A 20,954-nucleotide genomic window follows, 5' to 3' on the forward strand; every position below is an offset into this window, starting at 1 on the left:
CAAATAGGTTAAGGTAACACAGAGTATGAAAAGTAATTGGTTACAAACGAAGAGACTGTCAGTGAAAGGTACTCTTAAAATACTTCAGGAAAAGACTAAACAGTGGAGGATCTGGCTCAAAAACAATCAGATTGGCCAAGAAATGGATTAATAATCAACATCAATTTACCTCATTTATTCAAAATGACAGTCATCGCCATATTTACTGCATGTGGGTCAGATTATGGAGTTATTATGAAGCAACATCCATATGACTTTGTTATTCTTACTGAGAAATGAGTCTTTCTTCCATGACTTTTAATCACCTCAAACTCTTCATCAAAATCCTTGCTAATTTTTGGCTTTCTCGTCTGCACTCTGAATATATATGTTACAGGACACACCTAAATATAAATCCCCCATAAGGGGGAAAGATGAAATTTTCTCCTGCCTTTCCTGCGCCTTGTGCACTAAAAGTGAAAGTAAAAGAAAAGAAATCTTTGTTAAAATTTCTCTCTATTCAAATGAGGGTTTAGCTTTGTCTTAGATTATGCTTTTTGTGTTTTGCTATAAACCTAAGAAAATTCTAGGAAGGTGAAGTTGGAGCCTCGGATTCTAACGCACAACACAGCCTCAACAGTTCCCTGTGTGTAGAAAATCCTGCTTCGTTCTGGCTTTTTTCTCCAAGGATTCTAATAAATGAATTAGTTAGGTGGGACACGCTACTGTGTACTGCTTGAGTAACAGAGTCAGGTGGACTACATTAAATGGGATTTTTGAAAATTTAGATATGCTTACACCTCTGCCACTTCCCATTCCAATGGCAGGGACCTGTGTGTTGCTCCGACTGCTGCGGCTGAGGGAGGAATGAGGCTCCCTGGATGGATGGGGACTGCTGGTGTACCCCTCTTGCTCCCAGTCCGGCAGCAGGAGCGGCAACACTTACTCTACAGGGCTCTTTGGCACCTTTCATAGAATCATAGAATCACTAGATTGGAAAGGACCCACTGGATCATCGAGTCCAACCATTCCTAATACTCCCTAAACCATGTCCCTAAGCACTTTGCCTGTTCCTTCTTCACACGTCTCTTGTGGTCTGGCCCCCACGGGCACTGAACAAAATACCAATTTTGCCTATGCTTCTGAGAAGCTTTAAGATGGTCTGTTTGATATAATTCCTGTCAAAAATCAGAGCAAATGGCAGCATTATTATCGCTGGCAGCTGGTCTAGTCTTTCATAAAATTGCCTGCTTATAATCACCAGCTGGACTGTAGAATAGGTCTACATGTCTAATTTTGCATCTCTGACAGGCTTTTCTCCCCCCAAAGACTTTCCCTCTAGCTGCCCCTTTGTTTGCAACAGGAACAAGCTACAGACATGCCAAAACAGCTTTGCCTAGAGCTTCTGAACAGAAAAATTCTTCACTGCATTTTGGATTGTCAGAACTGGCAGAATGCTTCATTTGTTCAGTAGGAGGTTTAGTTGTTCAAACACTAGAAGAGAATTTAAGTGTTGTTTTTTTCCCCTTCTGCTAACAATACTGCTGTAACTGGTACGACAGGAAGCAGTCCCTGTTTTAAAGCAGCTCCACACCTATGTCTATTGAAGGTAAAGAATGCAAGAAAATTATTCATTCTTAATTTTGATACCAGTGAAAAAATAGACTTCTGTAGCTTTGCATTTAGAAAAAAAAAATCCTAGAGAGGACAACTGGAAAAATGTTTTCTGGAAAAAGATTGACTGCATTGCTCTGTGTTAAACTAAATGAAAAATTAATGATTCATTAAATGAAAAATCGTGGGATTAGCCAAACTTCTGTGCTTGCCTGGGTAGTGCATCCTACTCAGATTGGTTGTGACTTCATAACAAATGTGACATTAAGTTGCTTTAATTTCATCAGAAAAAATGTGGCTCAGGAAGGAAATTTTGATTGCAAGTTAATGTTAGGCCTTCATTGGAATAAGTTATAATCTTCGAAATCCACATGTGTAATCCCTAGGGAGTTATATGACTGCACATATTCTTTCCCATCTGCCAACTAAATATGAGATTCAAGAGGCTTTCAGTGTCATTATACAGATTAGTGACTCTCCCAAGAGGACTCGAGGTTCACGATACAGTGAATAACTTACAATAAGATTTAGAAGACCAGCTTTCAGACATCATTTTGTGTTTGTATGAGTTTTGCACCTGCAATTATTTGTGCTTGTGATTTAGGTTACTTAGATGTTTTTAATTTATAGATGCAATCAGTGATGTAGGTACTTAAACTGAACTGAACTGCAGGCAACCATAACCGCAGGTGCAAAATTTTGTCTGCAATGACTTGGATTAATAAATACATCAATCTTCTGAAGTCTAAAGTAAAACTAAGCCAGTAGTAGTTTTATAGTGCTTTTACTAAACTAAAAATCTTATATATTTTATTCCATTTCTCCAAAAATATCAAGACAGCACATTTTTAACATTAAAAAGAATAGGATATAATTAAAAATATATGCACATAAATAATTAAAACCATGCACATAAAAATTAATTTGATTCCATTTCTAGCACCTTGACCTTTGGGGTATTTTGCTTACTCTCTCTACAGTATCTTTAGCAGGAAATCATAACGGATTTGAGATTTTGTAACACTAATACTGTTGATGGTTGCACCAGTAGAGAGCAACAGTCATACACACGGAGATCAAAGTGTGCAGAATTTGTAGCTCTACTTAGGTAGTGAATGGCACCATGAGTACATATACACACTGGGACTTAAATTTCCATCTGGCAGACAGTTGTACATAGACACACCATCGGAGTGAGAGATATCATGCCACAGATTTGTGAGGAAATTCACATAAATGGCAACTACCTGCCCGAAGACAGACAAAATATCTCTGTGTGTCACTGAAAGCAAATTCTGTCTCAAGCCTCTGTTCACTCAGAAGGTGCTAATCATTATAAGGGAAGCCATGAACAGATTTTTTCACTAAAAAAGTTATTACACAGAATTTTACGTAGAATTATAGAATCATAGAATCACTAGGTTGGAAAGGACCTACTGGATCAAGTCCAACCATTCCTATCAATCCCTAAACTATGCCCCTCAGCACCTCATCCACCCATCCTTTAAACACCTTCAGGGAAGGTGACTTGTATTTGGGAGCTAGAAAATTATTCCTCAAAAAAGCGGATAAATTTCTTGCAGTTACAGGTACTGTCCATGGGCACAGGGACAGAGGAGTGTATGAAACCCAACTCCAACCCTTTGTTCCCACCAGCTCACTCCAGTCCAGGTTACACTACTTAAGAAAACCTCTGTCAGAAGAAGATCTGAGTTAGACACTGACTACCACGGATGCTGGAAAAACGCCCCAAAGGACAGATGACTGCCCTTCACTCTGAGTTTCTCAAAGACAAAAGGACAGGCGAGGTAGGATTCAATGACTGAGAAATGAAGAAGGCTTACCAAATATTTCCTAAAGGATTCCAACCAAAGCTGGCCGTTAAGCAATTAGAAACACATTTTGCAAGGTTTTACAACAGTGATATACTTTAGTATAACTACTGATGAAAAACCTGCTACAAGATTGTGATGCAGAGATACATAAATACTTTTTGAGACCAGATCAAGAGGCAAGACAAATGTGTGAAAGGAAGAATCATGCAGAAGTAGCTGCCTTAATTACTAGTGCAATTATTATTCAGCAATCTAATTGTAGCCATGTAGCCATGCCCCACCTGTCAGTAGTCTCCTTGTCCTCATACACATTTGTGAAGAAACCTTGCAGGGTTTCTTTTTTTTTTCAAGAAAGTGGTAGAGTCTGTGTCTCAGTGATGTGGCAGTTTCTACTGGATTATTTATTTTTAAAAAAACCCTTGCAACGTGTTCTTTGAGCAGCAAACCTGCCTCAGCAGGTTTAACTCGAACATCTCTTTTGAAATGTTTTCTTTTTCTCAATATACTCTTCTGATCCATCATCCTTCTCAACTTGAATTCTTCTGCAGAAAAGAAATTTTGCCACTCCAGCACTGAATAAACAAAACAAACGAACCCTTTCTCTCAACTTACTTTTAAAAGCATGCAGAGTCTTTTACTTCACAAATGAACAAAGCGTTTCATGTAGCAATCCAAGTAATGCTACACAAACTATTTTAGAGCAGACAGCATAATTTTTTGTCCAAAGCTTTCTGCATTTTTTTACATAAAATAATAATAATACCTTTGTAACCATCAATATGTCAAAAAGAAAGTAAATTTGGGTCAAAGTTGCTTTTCTTCTAGATTTTTTCCGAATTTGCAGAAGAGAAACCATTTTTCTTGCAAGCCACGAGGCTTGCTCAGTAACCAGCTCTAAGCACTTAGAACTCAGCCAGATTACCCAGAGGTTATCCTTGCATTTCGGCAGCAGTATGATTTGCCATGATCTCACACTGTAAGCATAACTACAATTTGGAACCAATGCTATTTCCTTGTTCAGCATTGAGAGGATTATAAAGGCAGTATAAACAACATTTCACTAGGCATGACAAAATGATTGCCTAGTATCCTCCAGAGTTGATTTAGAGACACGTGAAAGCCTTCTCTACACACAGCACAACCAGCCAGGACGTAAGAACGCATTTACGTTATTTTAACTGGGGTGACAAGCAGTCAGAACTGCAGTTTCCATGCAGACCTGTGCCCAGCAAACTCCTGTGGAAGCTGAGGAAGTCTGTGGTACAAGCAGACTTGCAAGGCAAGGATGGGCAGAAAGCTCTAATTGAAATGGTTTCTGCTGTAATTGTAGCTGGTATTGAAGGAACAGGTCCTAAAGTCATCTGGAGCGCTGGGCTCCTTGAGGCAATGATCCAAGTAAGGCATCTAAAGCTATCAACGTTGATACACAACACAGTAGGTTCTTCTGCGGGTTGTGTTTTGCTATAAATTCAAAATGCTGAAAAGCCTACAAGTGTCAGTGAGCTTTTAACAAAACATGTGGTGTCGGCACTTCAAAAGAAAATGACACAATTTATGATTTTCTACTGAAATTATGTAAAATTGGCAATAGAGTAAAAAAAAAGAAAGACAGAAACCCAGCAGTGTTGTCAACAACCTTGTGTTCTCCTTTTAGGTTACAAAAATTCACACAAGGATATCACCTGAGGCCAGCTGAAAATGATCCGAACAGATGCATAACAAAAAACCCCAAAGAAATCATAAATTCTTGAGAAGCAGTGTTTCTGAAAGCAATAGTTGAACTTAACCTACTTTCTACAATGGTGTGTGGGTTGATTAATGACTATTTTTTCTTCTGGGGGAGAGCACGCTTCTTAGTAAACAAATTTTTACACTTTCTTCTGCGAAAGTGAGTAACAGTAACAGAGCAATGGACTCTTCTTCACGGATCCATTCAGCTTCTACCGCATTCAAAGTAGTTCTCTTTATGTTAGGAGGGTTTATACCACATCTTTTCAAAGATTTAAGAGAGTTTGGAGAATTACCTCTTTTCTTTCAAAGACTCCACGTTCCTTAGTTTTTTTTTCTCAAAGCATTCAAGACCCTGTTGTACCCGTAGTACTTTCTTCGTATTTTTCTTCAGTTTTCATCTGTGGAGCTTATAATCTCAGTTCCAAGTGAAAAAGGCTTGGTATGGTTAATTTTCTAGAGGTAAATCAGAGCAGACTACTGCTGCATTCAAGCTTTAAACATTGATTCTAACTTATGAATACTGACCTGTGTCTGTTGCCCTACATAGATCTGTACCATTAACAAACAAAATCAGGCTTCCATTCTACATTCTGAATCAGGTTTTGTAACAAATTATTTTCTGGTTCAGAGACATTTAAAACCAGCTAAATGTACATTCTGATAATGACTATATAAATGTTACACTTGAGGTTATAAAAAGAAAATCATAAATAATCCATAGACAGCGGAAAGAGAAATACTTTATATCATCTCTAGGGTCTGCCCTACCCGTAGACCCTCCAGAAACCACAAAGCAGTGCCTTATAATGTAATGAATACCTGTACTTTGTAGGAAAAGCACATTTACTATGCATACAGACGCAGAGTAGCAGTGCATGGAGCTTTGGTACTGCAGCTCGAGTCCGCTACTGCTTGAGTTAAAGCAGTACCACGTTACCCGGCACTAACAGCAGTTCATTTATCCTGCCTGCGGGCAAGCGGTCCTAAGGCAGCACAGCACACAAACAGCCAGAATCACTTTTCAGGCAAAATGAGTAGAGAAAGGAAGTAAAGAGAAAAATACAACCTTGTATTAAGTTTAATGTATCTACCTGTCTAATTAATTAATTTTTCAAAATTATTTAAGCCTCTGAGAACACAGCCTTTTATACAAGACATTATCCTCCAACAGCAGTGTATCGCAAGCACATCAAATCACCTTAGAGATGGCAAATAATGAAGTATTACTTGAGATTTTCAGTTTATTCACTCCGTACTTATTTGTGATGATGTGGCAAAAAAATGCTTCGGATCTCAGTTTTAACTGTTTTACTGGACATCTGGCGTTTGCTGCTTAAAGTTTCACTATTACCAGGGTCATTGTAATTCTATAGCACATATGGGCCAAATACCCCGGCAGTTTTTAGTGAATCCTGTGGCAGTGGAAACATCTGTAGCTCTGCACAGTTCCACACATACAGAATTGTGAGGAGCTGCAGAATGTTCTTGGATCTTTTGCATTTCACTGTCCAGAAAATTATCCGCTTGTAACGGATCATCTTTTAGTAATATATATTTTTTTTAAATCTTCCATGGAATATACCCAAAGTAAAGCCACACAGATTCTTTTTGCCTTTGGAAACATTTTCTTTGAAGTGGGTGGACTGATGCATTGTGGAACTGGCCTACTGTCACTGAAAATTCTGAGAACCACAAACAAAGCCTAAACTACAAGAGTTGACGAGAATAAGAAGAAAAATTTAGCAAGAGTCTCCCACCAGGTTTTTTTTCCAGTAGTGTAAGACATCCCTGACTAAGTCACTAAATGAGAAAACTAAATTTGTTCTGTTATTTGTTGAGTCACTACACAGTTCTTGTTGTATGCTCTTGGAATATTGGACAGGTAAAATCTCATCTATATCTCAGCCTAAATCCTAACCTGAATTAAAGGCTAAATTCTTAAGAATTATAGTAAAGACGATAAAGGAGGCTTATCCTGGGGTTACAGTGAGGTAGCCTACAGAGTTTTTCAGCCTCAGAGGAGGCTTCAAAAGTAATTTTACAAAAGAAAATGCAGTATGCCAAGAGGATCATTTGAAGGTATAGCAAGGATGAGCAACAATAAACAATGATAAGCAAGAGACGCAAAGAACTGGACAACCTGTATATCTGGATAATGCAACTTGGAGGGAACAGCACAAGCATGCCCAATATAGAAGGGACGATCTATTACAGGAAATAGATTTAAAACACATTTAATAAGTGCACAATAAGTGCATTTAGTAACTGCTTGCTATAGGGTAAGTATTCTTTAGCAATGTACCCAGTTTAAGATATTCTACACCTTTCCCTGGATGCTCGTACCATCTCCATACCACGGTCTTCCACTCTCGTTTGCCCTAATATTATACAATTATCAGTGAAACTGCATTGTATACAAGATCAATGAAGAGTGACAAAAGGAAATCAGAAAAGGAAATGCTGGGAACAGTGAAAGTCTTTCTGAAATGAAAATCCTCAGAAAGAAAGAAATGTATGTGGAGATTACAGGATGAGTGGAGATGACATGATGAGTGGAGATGACACGATAAGAGCAAAAGAGGCTAAAATGTTAAAACTGTGATGGATGTGTAACTAGAGCATTTATGGTCTGAAATTCTGTTCAGGTTGACTGAAGGGATGTTTAGTAGGGATAAAAAGGCCTTTTATTTTGCTGTATTTGTTCTCATACATTGATCTTAAAGGTAGCCAAACTGAGCAGTAGGCTAGGTAGAATGGAAAGAATGGCCAGAAAGAGACAAGGAGGATGCATGATACAGGAAATTTATGATATTCTCTACCAGACTGAGACAGAAATTCCTTCCTCACCCGCAAATTGTAAATAGGTAAGACTCTGAGTCTCCAGAAAAAACCCACCTCCCCCAAATGGCTTTCCTTTGTACCTCAAAGGACTAATCCACGCTATCACATGTTCATCTGTATCCAATCATGCTTAAAAGGAAGGAAAGCCCCCATCATGGATCTAGTTAATTACACAGTAAGAAAAAATAATCCCCATTGATCCCCGACAGTGACTTGCTGAAGCTCCCAACCATGATGTAAGTACAGTAACTACTATAAAGCAAACCTCTAAGTCTTATAGTAGGTTTAGGACAGTGCAAGGTTTCCTGTTCTCAAAGCTTAATACAAGACAGGGAATGAGTTATGAGACTGGACTACAACCTCAGAAGGGACCGTTTATGATACATCACTTTAGTGATACAAGATTTTATCTAGAAACTACATTAAATAATATTTGGAAAGACTTAAATAAGAGCCCTCCAACAAAAGCCTTCCAGATGATTGTTGCAGTGCTTTTCTGCATTCAGAGAAAGGCTGCGTTTGCTTAACATCAGATTCCAGGCACTGGCTGTGGTGAGCAAGGCAGAAAACCCTTGAATCCACAGGTGCCAGAAAACTTTTTCCATCGTTGAAAACTGTATCTACACACAGCAATCAACTAACTTTTCAATAGTCTCTTTCACAACCAGAAAACCAAAATCCCTTGAAATTTATGATACAAGGGCTATTTTCCTCCCAAGATAGTTTTGTGGAAATCTCAAATTTCTTCAATATCTCCAGATTTCTTTGAAGTGTTGACTTAATTTAGTATTTTATCAGTTTCTTTATCAAAGTTATATATGGAGGCAAAATTCTGTACTTCCTTACTATTCTTTAGTTATACGTAGCATTTTTCTTTTGTATGCTTTAGGACTGCACTATCTTTTTTGCTACGGTACAGTCCTATGAGCTCATGTTGATGCCACTATCTCTAACAACTAACTCCTTTGGCGTTACCGCTTCCCAAGATGTTGCCTTTTGCATTGTTAATATAGCAAGTCTAATCTGAATTTTGATACCCCCTTGAACTACCTCGTATGTGGCCATGTGAAAATGCTTTTAGTTGCATAGTGACCATGAAATTGGATGTAACTCTAAAGCAACAATATGTTCTTATTTGCTTGCCCACCAGTTTTTGTGTTAACTGAAATATTTAACAACTTCATTAACTGTTCACCAGGAAGAAAACATAACTCTGATTTTCAATGTTTATTTTAATTTCTGCTTTCTGTGTGTGGCTTCTTTGTTTTTATTTACACGAAACTCTTCCCTACTTGATTAAAAAATATTAAAGGCTGGGCAGAACTACATATTTGATACTAGAGATAACAATGGCTTTGAAGCATTCTCCCTGTTGAGATAACCAGGCCTGGCGATACCACAAATTCACTCTAGCTCATTTAAAGCTTCATTCTGTATATTGGTTTGCTGAGTGGGGCGGATTTTCATTAAAAAAAATTATATAAACAGTATTGAATGTTATAGCATTGAAAGCATGAAGGGGAAGCCTTTTTCTCTGATTTATGTTATTTTCTAGGCTTCGTAAATTAATAATGCCAAGAATTATGGCAAAATGTTTCAACTCTTTAACAACAGATATCAGACAAATTCAGAATATTTATTACAAACCTTGAGAGTTTATAACTATTTTCTTTCCATCCAATAATAAAAGGTACCATTTTTCCTCCTTCATGTGAGCAGAGGACTTCCTAGTCATGATTACAGAAAATACCTTATGAAAATATTAACTATCTAGAATGGAGAGGACTTAACGTGACAATATGTGGTCAGCTAGTTTTCATGCAGGTAATCATGAAAGCAGTAAAAATGGCAGTAAAAAAAGCAGAAAAAATCATGACCAGGTGCAGAAATGTGCTGGCACGAAGGATAGTGTAGCATAAAAGTAAGAACGTATCGGTTCTGGGCATGCAAGCATACACCACTGCTTTTTCTGGTGTAGGAGCTAGTTTAAAACTGTGGCTTTGGTTAGACAGAAATCAGGACGTGGCCTATTATATTTTCCTCTTTAACTTGATTTTTTTATGTATGTTTCACATCTTGCTGTGTGTTATACTCATCCAGCTGTGCTACAATAATGGCACTTTTACCCTCTCATCAGGCAGTAATTTTGAATTAAAAAGCCCATTCTAGAGATCGTTTCTAAAGTACAACACATACCGCCTCATGAACGCAGAAACTGATATGTCAACATTCCAGAGTGCTAAATAGGTGAGGATGTTGGCTTTTAGGAACAAGCTCTTGCCAGATAATACTTCATTATCTGGCAGACCATCTGGTTTCCAGTCCATCAATGCTATATTAACACTATCAGCTCTCTATGCTTGATTATTGCCCAACATTTCTATTACTTTGTAAATAATAGAACTCCAAAAAAAAAAAAGAAAAAAAGTCTTCTAGAGACTGAGCAAGACAAATCACCACTTGCTCATGTACTTGTCATTGTCATTTTTGGATAATGGCCAAACAGTAGATTTTTCTCCATGCGACTCATGAATTCAGAGTACATTCAGCGTATAGCGTATCCCATTGTTATCAGGAGAAAGATCACTAACTTTTAATTGCACAACATATATAAACACAGCTGGTCTAGTGACTCATTTAGAAATAAAATATGTTACTCCCCAAAACTCTGTTTCAGATGTGACCTCCAGACTCTTTTTATTCCAGTTGTTGAAGTCTGTGAGATTTACAGTGATTTACTCCTAGGCTACTGGGAATATTTAAAGGAATCTTTCTTTTCTGGGATTTCAGAAGGAATGTGTGGACTCTAAATGAGAAACTGTATCTACTAGATATCCTTTCGGTGAAAAATGACTAATCAGAAGAACGTGCAGTTCATAATTCCATAAGCAATAATAGTTGATCTCTTTACAGTAAAATATACATTCCTCCAGTGGGAGGAACGTCACTGTGGGAATGTCATGACATTACAGTAGAAGATCACAAAGAAAAACATTAGCTGCATCTAAAAAAGAAAGATATAAATGAAAATATGAATAAATGTAGTGTTTTAGTGTAGTTAGTAATAGAATGAAATTTTTATAAATATTCTATTGGCTTCTAAATGAGAAACTTCTACTGTGATCCAAGAAGCGGGTGAATACTCAGCATTTATTTGTTATCAGCTCTGAGGATCTGCCTTTTCTGTACAACTCCCCTTTCCACAGGAATCAGCAGTAAGCTTGCTTACTCCTACAAGTGCACTGTCACCGTGTCCTTCTTTTATTTTTTCAGTAATCTTCACTTAAAATTTTGGTTATCGCTCAGTAACTGATGTAGTCATAACTGGCAATACATGCTCTAAGTTAAATATCTGGTTCAAAATCTAGATGCCTAAGGAAATCCTGCAGCTAAATAAACAAAACTCGGAACGAAATATTTTCTAAAAAAGATTGTGGTTAGTTTCCAGTAAAAAAATGCATAAATAATCAATTAAAGAAATGTGCAACGTTCCTTATACTCTTTTTTTTCTCTTTAATTGAATGCTTTTCCTGTGAGTACTCAAGACATTGATGATCATGACCTTATCAGGCATGTCTGAAGTCCTTTTTCCAATAATGAAATGCAAATATAAATACAAACAAATTACAGTAAAAGAAAGACCAAACTGTTCCAAAAAGTAGTTACAACAAGATCAGATCCATCATAAATGCCTGTTTTAAATTCAACTGTTCTCCGCAAGTCAGGTCAAATATGTAAAAACAGGAAACAAATTAACTAGAATAACTTTCTTTTATTCCAATTTACTACTTGGTGCCTACAAGACTCCAAAACAGATGCCTCTGAGCCTAACTTAGGTGAACTCCGAGGTACTCATCACTTCTGTATTTCAGAGCAATAAAATATTAGGTTAATGGTTTTGTAGACACATATGTGTCTCGCAAAGGTGCAGCAGCAGATGCAGCCCTGACTACACCAAGTAAAGTGTAGTCATGGAACATTCCCTTTATCCTGCACAAGAGCCAGCACGGCCCCAAGGCACACTAATGGGAGGACTAAAGCCTCATAATTATCCTTCTGAAACCATACCAGGCTGCATGCATCTGTTAGCAAAATAAGCAGAGATGCTGCTCCCTTGCCTCAGCAACATCTTGTCCAGAGGCACCGCTCTTTACTTCTGCAGTCAGCGCTATCCCTGCAGCACAGATCTGCTTTTACAGCATGTTTTCTTCCCTAGAAAAAACCCAGAAATTCCTCTTCAGGGGCTGTAAACACTCCCAGAGTGCTGCAGTCCTCACTGCCAGCTCCTGTAGTCCCTCAACAGCAGTTTCCAGGACTCTCCTCTCTCACGTCCCGCTGCCCTAGGACACCTCACTCAGCACCCTAAATCTCAGCATTTATGGAGCTGATACACCCATTTATGGAGCTGAACAATGGTCCTGCTGGGTTTCACATGATTGGAATTGCTCTCCTTGTTTTCATTTTTTGAGGAGTTGTTGCTCCTCTGTTTCACCTACTGGATTCTTTAGTGAATTGGATGCTTAAATAACAGAATATGTGAAGTAAGGTAATTAATAAGGGTCCCTGATGGGCAGATGGAGTTGGTGCTTGTCTTGGATTTCTAGATAGGATGTTTTTCCTCTCACCACAAGGTCAAGCAGCGTAGTCTTGCGTTCTCAGAAGAGCTGGGTGGCCAGCTTCCATTGAAGTTGCCTGTATTACGTGAATCTAGATCTCTTGAGGCTCCCCAGATGCATTTTGGGCCCATTATCCTTTCATGTATGTTTCGTAGTTTGACGGACTTAATGAGATCTGAGGATGCAACAGAAGTCCAATGACTTGAAGAGAGACAAGAGAAGAGGCATCAGAAAATGCTCCACAGTGGAGCTGCAGTACTCTAGGGATGCAGAGCTAGTTAGGAACGAAAGATCTGTCCTTTCCAGACTTGCTTTGTCTACCACTTTCCCTAAAAGATAGCACAGTCTGTGGATGAATGCCTCCATAAATATTTGATGTACGGCAAGTTATGTAGCATAGTGTTGTTGGCTTTTTATTTAGAAGTGGCTACTGTAGAGGTTTTGCACGGCAATCCAGTAGCTGGAGCATTTCATACAGAGCTTTTACTTCCTGGCAATCGTTTGATGTGTTGTGCTACAAGCTTCGTGTGCTTCTTTATTCAGTCACAGGGAACTTAAATTCCAAGTTGAAAGCCTTAATCAGAGAATATATCATAACACGCTGTAGCCTCTCAAAGCAGAAGGCCTGTAGCAAGGCATCCTGCCCGCTTTCCAATCCCAACACCATCTCTATACAGTTTTGGGTAGACATGCTTAGTTATATGCTCCAATATTATATTATTATATTATATTATATTGCACAGTGACTACCCTCCCAGGGAAGGTTGATGACAGAGGGAGAAGTGAGGACCGAACGTCTAGTTCAGGATGCTGTGACTATTAAAGGTGGTGTAACACGAAGCACCTGACGTGTGGCTAAGCTAGCGGAGAAACAGCTTGACTAAACTCCACAGGCTCAAGCTAACAGACAGCTATTTCACACAGCAGAACTGGGTCTCACAAGCAGAGAGGGTGCTGCAAAGAATAAGCTTCCCAGTGTGAGGTACTGCGAGACTCAGATTCACTCGGCAGAGCAGCCACTTGAATTCAACTCCAGAAGCTTTAATACCGCACTGTTATCCCTACGTAAGTGGCGTAGTAGGTAGCACTTCCTTCATTTCGGATTCATGGTTCACAGTCACCCCTCAAAACCAGACACCGAGGTGTCTTACAGTCAAGAAATAAACACCTATTATTTGGCAGGGAAATGGCAGTAGGGATTGGTTACCTCTCTCAACCAGAAAGACAGGTTCACTTGTACTCTTCCACATCTGAAAGGGATTTTTTTTTTTAATAAACTCTTTGTCATAAATAGTTTGGGGAAAATACTTAGAAGCCACGACTCCATCCGTGTGCGCTATCGCTGAGTCACAGTCCGCGCTCTCTGAACTGATACTGAACTGCGAAGCACACAGCGGCAACGGAAACGTAAAGTGATTATTCCCATCTCTACTCTTCCTCCTTTGTGACTACCAAGAGAGGCAGTAAAATGATGGTTGGACCGCCCTCCAGCAAGCGGGAGCCAAGGGTTTAGATTGCTGTGGGTACAGATGGAGTAGGAATCTCCAGTTCCTGGGCAAGCCCTTTAAGCCGTTGTAGAAATGAAAATACCTTTTAGAGGCTGTTATTTTGCAAAAACAAGGTAGCAGACATAAAGGTATTTTATGAGGTGCTCAATCCTATGGGTGTGGCTTAGGAACAGTTTGGAAACGTCTAGAAGTGGATCGAGCCTACTAGATGTCTTCAGCTGGCAACTGTGTGAGCTTTCTTGCAATAAAGAGTTTTTGATTTTAGTTACAGTATTTTTTCCGGATATTTTTTTTATTTGTCTTATTAGTATCAAATCAAACTTTCTGGTATGGTCCAGAAAGAGTAGTTTAACTTGGGTTAATTCTAATTTTCTAATTTAAAAGAAGAATAATCACAATTTGGAAGAATAGTTGCTTTGTAGTTTCTTCGTGGAACAAGGCAACAGTTTTCATCCATATATTTTCACCCATTTCACCATAATAATTGGTACAGATTTTATGGTTTTAATACAACGTATCCATGTAGAGCTAGTTTTATAAGTAGCTTTTTTTCACAACAAAGCGGATTTCGTCCCACACGTGTAATGAAGATTTTGTAGTTCTGCTACACAAATAAGTGCTTAATTTTCCTGATAAAATGACTATCAATCACACATATGAAATTAGTGGCAAACCCTGAGGGTTAACAGAATTCTTGGTTCAGCTGTTTTTCAGTGATGAGCAAGAAGTGCCATTTCGATATTTCTTAGTCACGCATATACTTACATAAGTGCTTTATAATTAACAACTTTCTGTGAGAGATTTTTCTATTCACAGGTGTTTATAAAGTGGTCTCAGATGAATCACAGAAGCAGAAGCTTTGGTCACGCATCAGTTAAGACAGGAAATGTAGACATCCAAGGGTAGCTGGAATGCTATCAGGCATTTCACCATTACTATTTGCAACATTTTCTCTGACTATGAAAACTTTGTCTAAGATTAAGAACAAGATCCTTCACAAATGAAAATAATTGCATTTTTTTCAAATTATTAATAAAAATACTATAATAGATGATGACTAATCCATATATTTCAGGCACTGATTCAGATACAATTTTATCTGAATTCAAATTTAATACAATACCCCTGATTTGTAGAAATGCCCGTTAGACACCTGTTGGCACTATACATGCATATTACTTACACGATGGAATTATAGGTGTTTAAATTCTGCTTTCCATGCTGGGCATCTTAAAACTTACAGTTAGGGCAACTGTAAAATCAGGAAGTGTGTAATTAAATATATATATTTAATATATAGAATTATATATTTATAATAAATATATAGATTTAGGTAAAATAATATAGATTAAAAAAAATATATATATATATTTAGGTAAAATGCCAGAAAGGAGTTAGAAAGGCAGTGCAGAAGACTTTGGTAAATAATCTGAATTATGCAGGTCACTAATAAATGTGGCAAGAGTGTACTCTATATAGAGCCTATGGTACTGCAGACTATAAAGATCACACAGTAGGACAGAAACAAATTTATGTGCTAGGCTCTGGAGGGAAATATGAGCTTCGTTTAGAATGAAATTACTTACCTGGCACAGAAGGAAACAAGGAAGGCCCTTCCAAAGACCCCAAATTTCTTTTTTGGTAAAAAAAGGGTTTTAAAGTGTTTGTATAATCAAAGCAATAAGAAGCAGGATCTGCACACTTTGAGTAGTTTGCATTCAAATTTGCTCATTTCCTCTACTGAAAAACAAATAGTACTGCTCCCATAAAGCAAAAGGCAACATTCCAGTTTTCAGCCTGGCTTAAATTGGACCCTTGCACACCTACTTTTGAAATTTTGTTTTTATTCTTCCCCTTCTGTCTTTATGTCTTTTGGTATGGAACTCTTTCCTTCTCCTGTTGCTTCTCTAACTACCACCATTCCCCACACCCTTTCTACGCCAAATATCTGCTACAAATGCATTTCATAGAGGAGGTCTCTCAGCATTAACACACCAAACTGTACAAGTTTCAGTGTAGCTTTCCCGACTGACTCTTTTCTTCTCTTCCTATTTTTCCACAACATCTATACCCTTTCCATTTTACAGCTGATTTAGGTCATCTCACTGACAGCACAAAGGAGAGCACTAACATTTAAAAAAACAATGGGAAAGAGTGAAATTTTATATATTACCACTAACTTGACTATGAAAATGAAGGCTGCGTAGTAATTACAGGTTGAGCCTGAGAGGATTAATTATAATTTAAATTATAATTTAAAAATAAGTAATTCATTTAAGCACCACATATTGCCATCTACTTTATGGTAAGATGATATTCTGTTTCCCAGAAGCAGGATATCTATTGTGTGATTTGAAACTGGAGTTGCTATAGCAAACATACCAACTAGTAAGTAAACAATTATATAGAATTTTTATGGATGTGGCTAGAATTAACATTTTAGTAGCCCCTAGTAGGCTTAAACTCTTGTGCATACAAGGCTGGTAACAAACAAAAGTTAAAACTTACACGGCTTATACCTTAAAACAGCGCCTTATTTTTCATCTGTAATAGGTTTATTTATGTGCTGGAATACAAAAAGAATATTAATTTTCTTTATGTGAGCTTCCTAAAAAAATTGCAAATAGCCTGAAGTACAATTCAGCCTTTGCCACGGACAGATTCGAATTTCCTTGATAATGTTTTAGCTCTGTCTTCATTTAAAGTAACTTCCAGAACAGCGGCAACAAGCAAATAAAGCATAACATCAGAGCATAGACTTCAAAATCTGGAACAGGAATTAGTGGGACCATGAAAACCCACAGCTATAATAAATACTCTATGAATGTGTTAACACCTCAGTCAGTTCTGAGTACTTCATAAGCGATCTGCCAGGTTCTGTGATCACTTCTCTGTATACCTCCATGTTTCATCAAAACATTTGCACGGAACATAGACAATAAACCATAAATTAAGAGTTACATTAAAATTTCTGTTTAATTAGAATATTATATATAATGAGAAACGGGGAAATGTATTTTAATGACAGCACTGGCTTCTGTTTTTAAAAGAGAAAAAACAATAAAGGCCTGATATAAAGGATTTAGCCAACAGAACGCTTTCCACCGCCTTCAGAAGGATGTGAATCAGGCCCTTAAAGTAGCAACTCATTTAATACTGACTGCTAAATTTATTTCACTTCTTTATTTCTCTAAGCATAACAGCATCTATTCATCACACTGCAGTAACAAAGCCGTAACCTGATATTTGACAAATATTACAAGCTTAATGGCTGATGTCCATTACCGATGGGACCTGCTCACCATTTAGAAAGGACTGGCACTGAAGGATTACTGAGCAAACATAGCACCTGAAAAAACTTGCATGCAGGAGTCTGTCATCAGGTGTGTGATCGAGGGCATTATCCGAGAACGCTGGCTCTTATCTTCGGTTGGAAACTGCTGCAATTGCCAACAATTCTCAACAAAGAGCTTCCGTCATGGAAGGTTGATACACTGAGCCAGTCTGGTGATGGTTTACCTTCCCAAGCCTTCATTCCTTTTTATGGATCACCTGAGACCAAGCAGCACACCAGTCTCTAAAAGCTTAAATAGCAGGACAACCTAGCAAACTGATGACTATCAAGCGAAAACCAATACTTTTTGGTGGAAAGACAAAATTCCAAGCATTCCCTCATGGTAACTTAGAAAGACCCACTTCTAAACCTGTATTTTCCCAAACAGGATGCTGGGGAAAACTTTCTTGCCACTGATTCCTAGCATTTTGCAATGACAGCTAAGTCTCCTTGCATTAAACTGCTCACTAGTTATTTTTCATCTTTTACACCGCTGTACTTGTTTTCAGGAACACATCAAATACTTTTGCCTTTTCCCCTTTTTCTTTATGTCATGCTAGATAAAATTACTATTAGAAGATTTTGGAGAAAGCCTATGAAACTACTATTTGTACAAAACCATACTGTTATTTTTGTTGTTGTAGTATTACAGCTTTGAAAAATATTATTTGTTATTATTAACATGAGGTCATGAGGTGTTGAAATACATCTAGAGACATTTTATTTTACTCAAAATTGTGTCATATTTCATTTGCACAGGTTCTTTTAAAACGTAACTAAAAGCTTTGGTTTACTTTTAGGTTTCCTAATGATATCCTAAATTAGATTTGATGTTTTAATTAAAAACTAGCTATTTATTAAGAAAAGATGAAAAAATTGAGATGAAATACTTTAATGTGTTTTGACTCAATAAATATATGAAAATCTGAATATTATGCAAATATATTATTTCATGTTTTCAAAGGTAAAGATATGTTATGTGATATAGTAAAAGAAATGCTTATTAGTTAGTACTTTATTTTTATCCACAAAATGGATTCTTCTAAATCACAGTAGTAATCAAAAGAATAAGTGTTACTTATATACTAAATGGTAATTCTTACTGGTGATAGGTCATATTTCCAAATAAAAGTGGCATAAACCCCGAATTCTTAAAATATCTAAGACATTTTCTTATATTATAAAGTATTTTATGTAGAATTTATATTTTCACTTGAAAACATAAGTGGAACATTTAATTTGTTATAAAACAAATCTTTTGCAAATAAAAGATGGCACATTGATCAAAACTTGGCTTTTATTAAGTCAAGATATCAAATTATTTTATGTGAGATTCAAATAATGAAAAAATTAGTTATATAAAGAAATGTTTTAACAGCAAGAAATCTGAGCCCCTACGTAGATTAAGAGGCATCAGGAATGTAGAAGTATTTGTGCCTGCTATATAGTTCAACCGCTACAAAGAACAACTAATAGATGTGTTGGGTTTGGCTACCAAATTCCTAAGATGCAGAAGTGTTTGCTTATTGTGGAAAATTCCATTTATCAGATTAAAATAAACCCCCCAAAACCATTCTTAACTTGAGACACCCAGTGCATGATAATCAGATACAAAACAGTCTATATGCAAGTTCAGGCAAAGCCAAAATACGCAAAAATACACAAACACTGAAGGTGAGCTGTAAAAAAAAAAAGGCACAGGAATTAATCTTGTATTCATAATTGGAGCGAATGCTTCAGTTGGAGTTACCACCCCATATGCTACATGAAAGCTTCAGAAATTTACTATGAAGTGTCTGCTGGTTACCGCGAAAGAAACTTTCTACATTAGACAGAATGCAACGGTACCGTTTACCTGTGCTTATATGCATATATTCATGTAAGATGATGCAGTAATTAATACCCACACTGCACTCGATGTAGACATATGTATAATTAAATAAAATTATGTCTATTGTATTAAAGTTACAGCAAACCATCGGTAAAGTTGCGTAAGCAAAGACTTTGAAAACTAACAAACCAACCTCATATGTATATAGAATTTTATTTTCTTTGAAGAAGTAAATAGCGTAACAGGCAAAATAAACTATTTTTCACTCTTTGATTCTCAGAATCATATGGAAGCAATATGCTTTGAAAGATGAGTTAGCATCGTACAGAAATTCACTTTTCTAAAAAATTTCCATACTTGATGCTAATTCCTCATTTTACCTCGTTTTATTTAAGATATATTCCATGGAAAATCTACATAACTGTTAAATATTCATAGCTATTTACACTGCCTTTTTATTCCAGTTGGTGCACTGATGTAGATGAATAGCTTCTCCTCCATGGTCAAGCATAGATAGTCTCAACATATAGTTTACTAAATTACTTTCAGAATTTGAAGAACGATATATAGGAAGACTTCAGTAAAGAATATTGCAAAGAGAACAGTGGTCCACCATGGTGTTAGAGGTGAACCATCAGCGTACCTGGCAATTACTCCTGCAATTCCAGCTCTATGCCTTAACATAAGGAAAACTTATGTCAGGGAAAGACTCTCCTTCTAACGGAGATGCATTTTAGAAGTTTCTCATATAACGCTAGTCATCTTCCAACATTAAAAAAAAGAAAGCAAAGTAACTTATTAGGGAAAAATAATGGAGGATACATATTTTTTCAGAGTATGGCACAATACAAAGTTGTTAATAAAAAATATTACAAGTGACATGTAATTAACCTACCCTGAAAACAAGAAAAATGAGTTTTGAAAAAATCCTACCTACTCTAATAGATAGATATCATCTTACTACATATTCGTAATTTACAGTTAGAATAATTAGCTAATTTATGCAACGTAAAGCTCAACTGTTTCTGGAATGAAACTGTTCTAGCACTGAATGCAATGCTTTATTTTACATAGGATCTTCATCTGCATTATTTAGAGATTTAAAAACCATAGCAGTTCAAGTCGAGGAGAATTATATATCAATAAACAAATGAGGAATACATTAAAAGGATTGGCGTTGGAGACAAAGCTGTGTTTTCAGATTTAACCAGTGAAGGAAATGAAATTAGATGTGGTAAAGCAATGCAGATTAGAGAGAGGTATAACAGTATCATTATAAATAAGCATGAGATAGTGTAAGAAATATGCTAAATGTATGTTGTCAAGTCATGAAAAAATTAAGGAGGATTTTTTCTCCTGCCCCTTCAAACTACAACTTCCAAACCTCTATTTTAAAAACAAGGCTTTTGACCTGAAACACTGTTGCTCATTATCACATGCATGCTTCCTACAACTTAAATAAAAATGCTTTACTTTGCATTTTATGCTGTCTGCCAGGTATTTCCTGTGAACATCCCATTTAAAATCTCTTGGTTCTAGTAACTAACGGACATCTGTAAAGAAAATCCTGGCAAAACTGCAGTTCTAAGCTTCACGAGCAGCCATTTTAACAGAAAGCTGGTTTCATTGTGTTGACAATCACATTTCTAACTGATTCCTTCCAGA

General features: G+C 37.0%; 1 protein-coding gene across 3 annotated transcripts in view; it reads right to left on the bottom strand.

Annotated features, from left to right (window-relative positions):
* Positions 1–20,954, bottom strand: part of SLC25A21 (solute carrier family 25 member 21) — a 235,418-nt gene that overhangs the window by 33,079 nt on the left and 181,385 nt on the right. The window lies entirely within an intron of this gene.

The sequence above is a fragment of the Cuculus canorus genome, chromosome 5 (assembly GCF_017976375.1).
Source record: "Cuculus canorus isolate bCucCan1 chromosome 5, bCucCan1.pri, whole genome shotgun sequence".
NCBI lineage: Eukaryota > Metazoa > Chordata > Aves > Cuculiformes > Cuculidae > Cuculus > Cuculus canorus.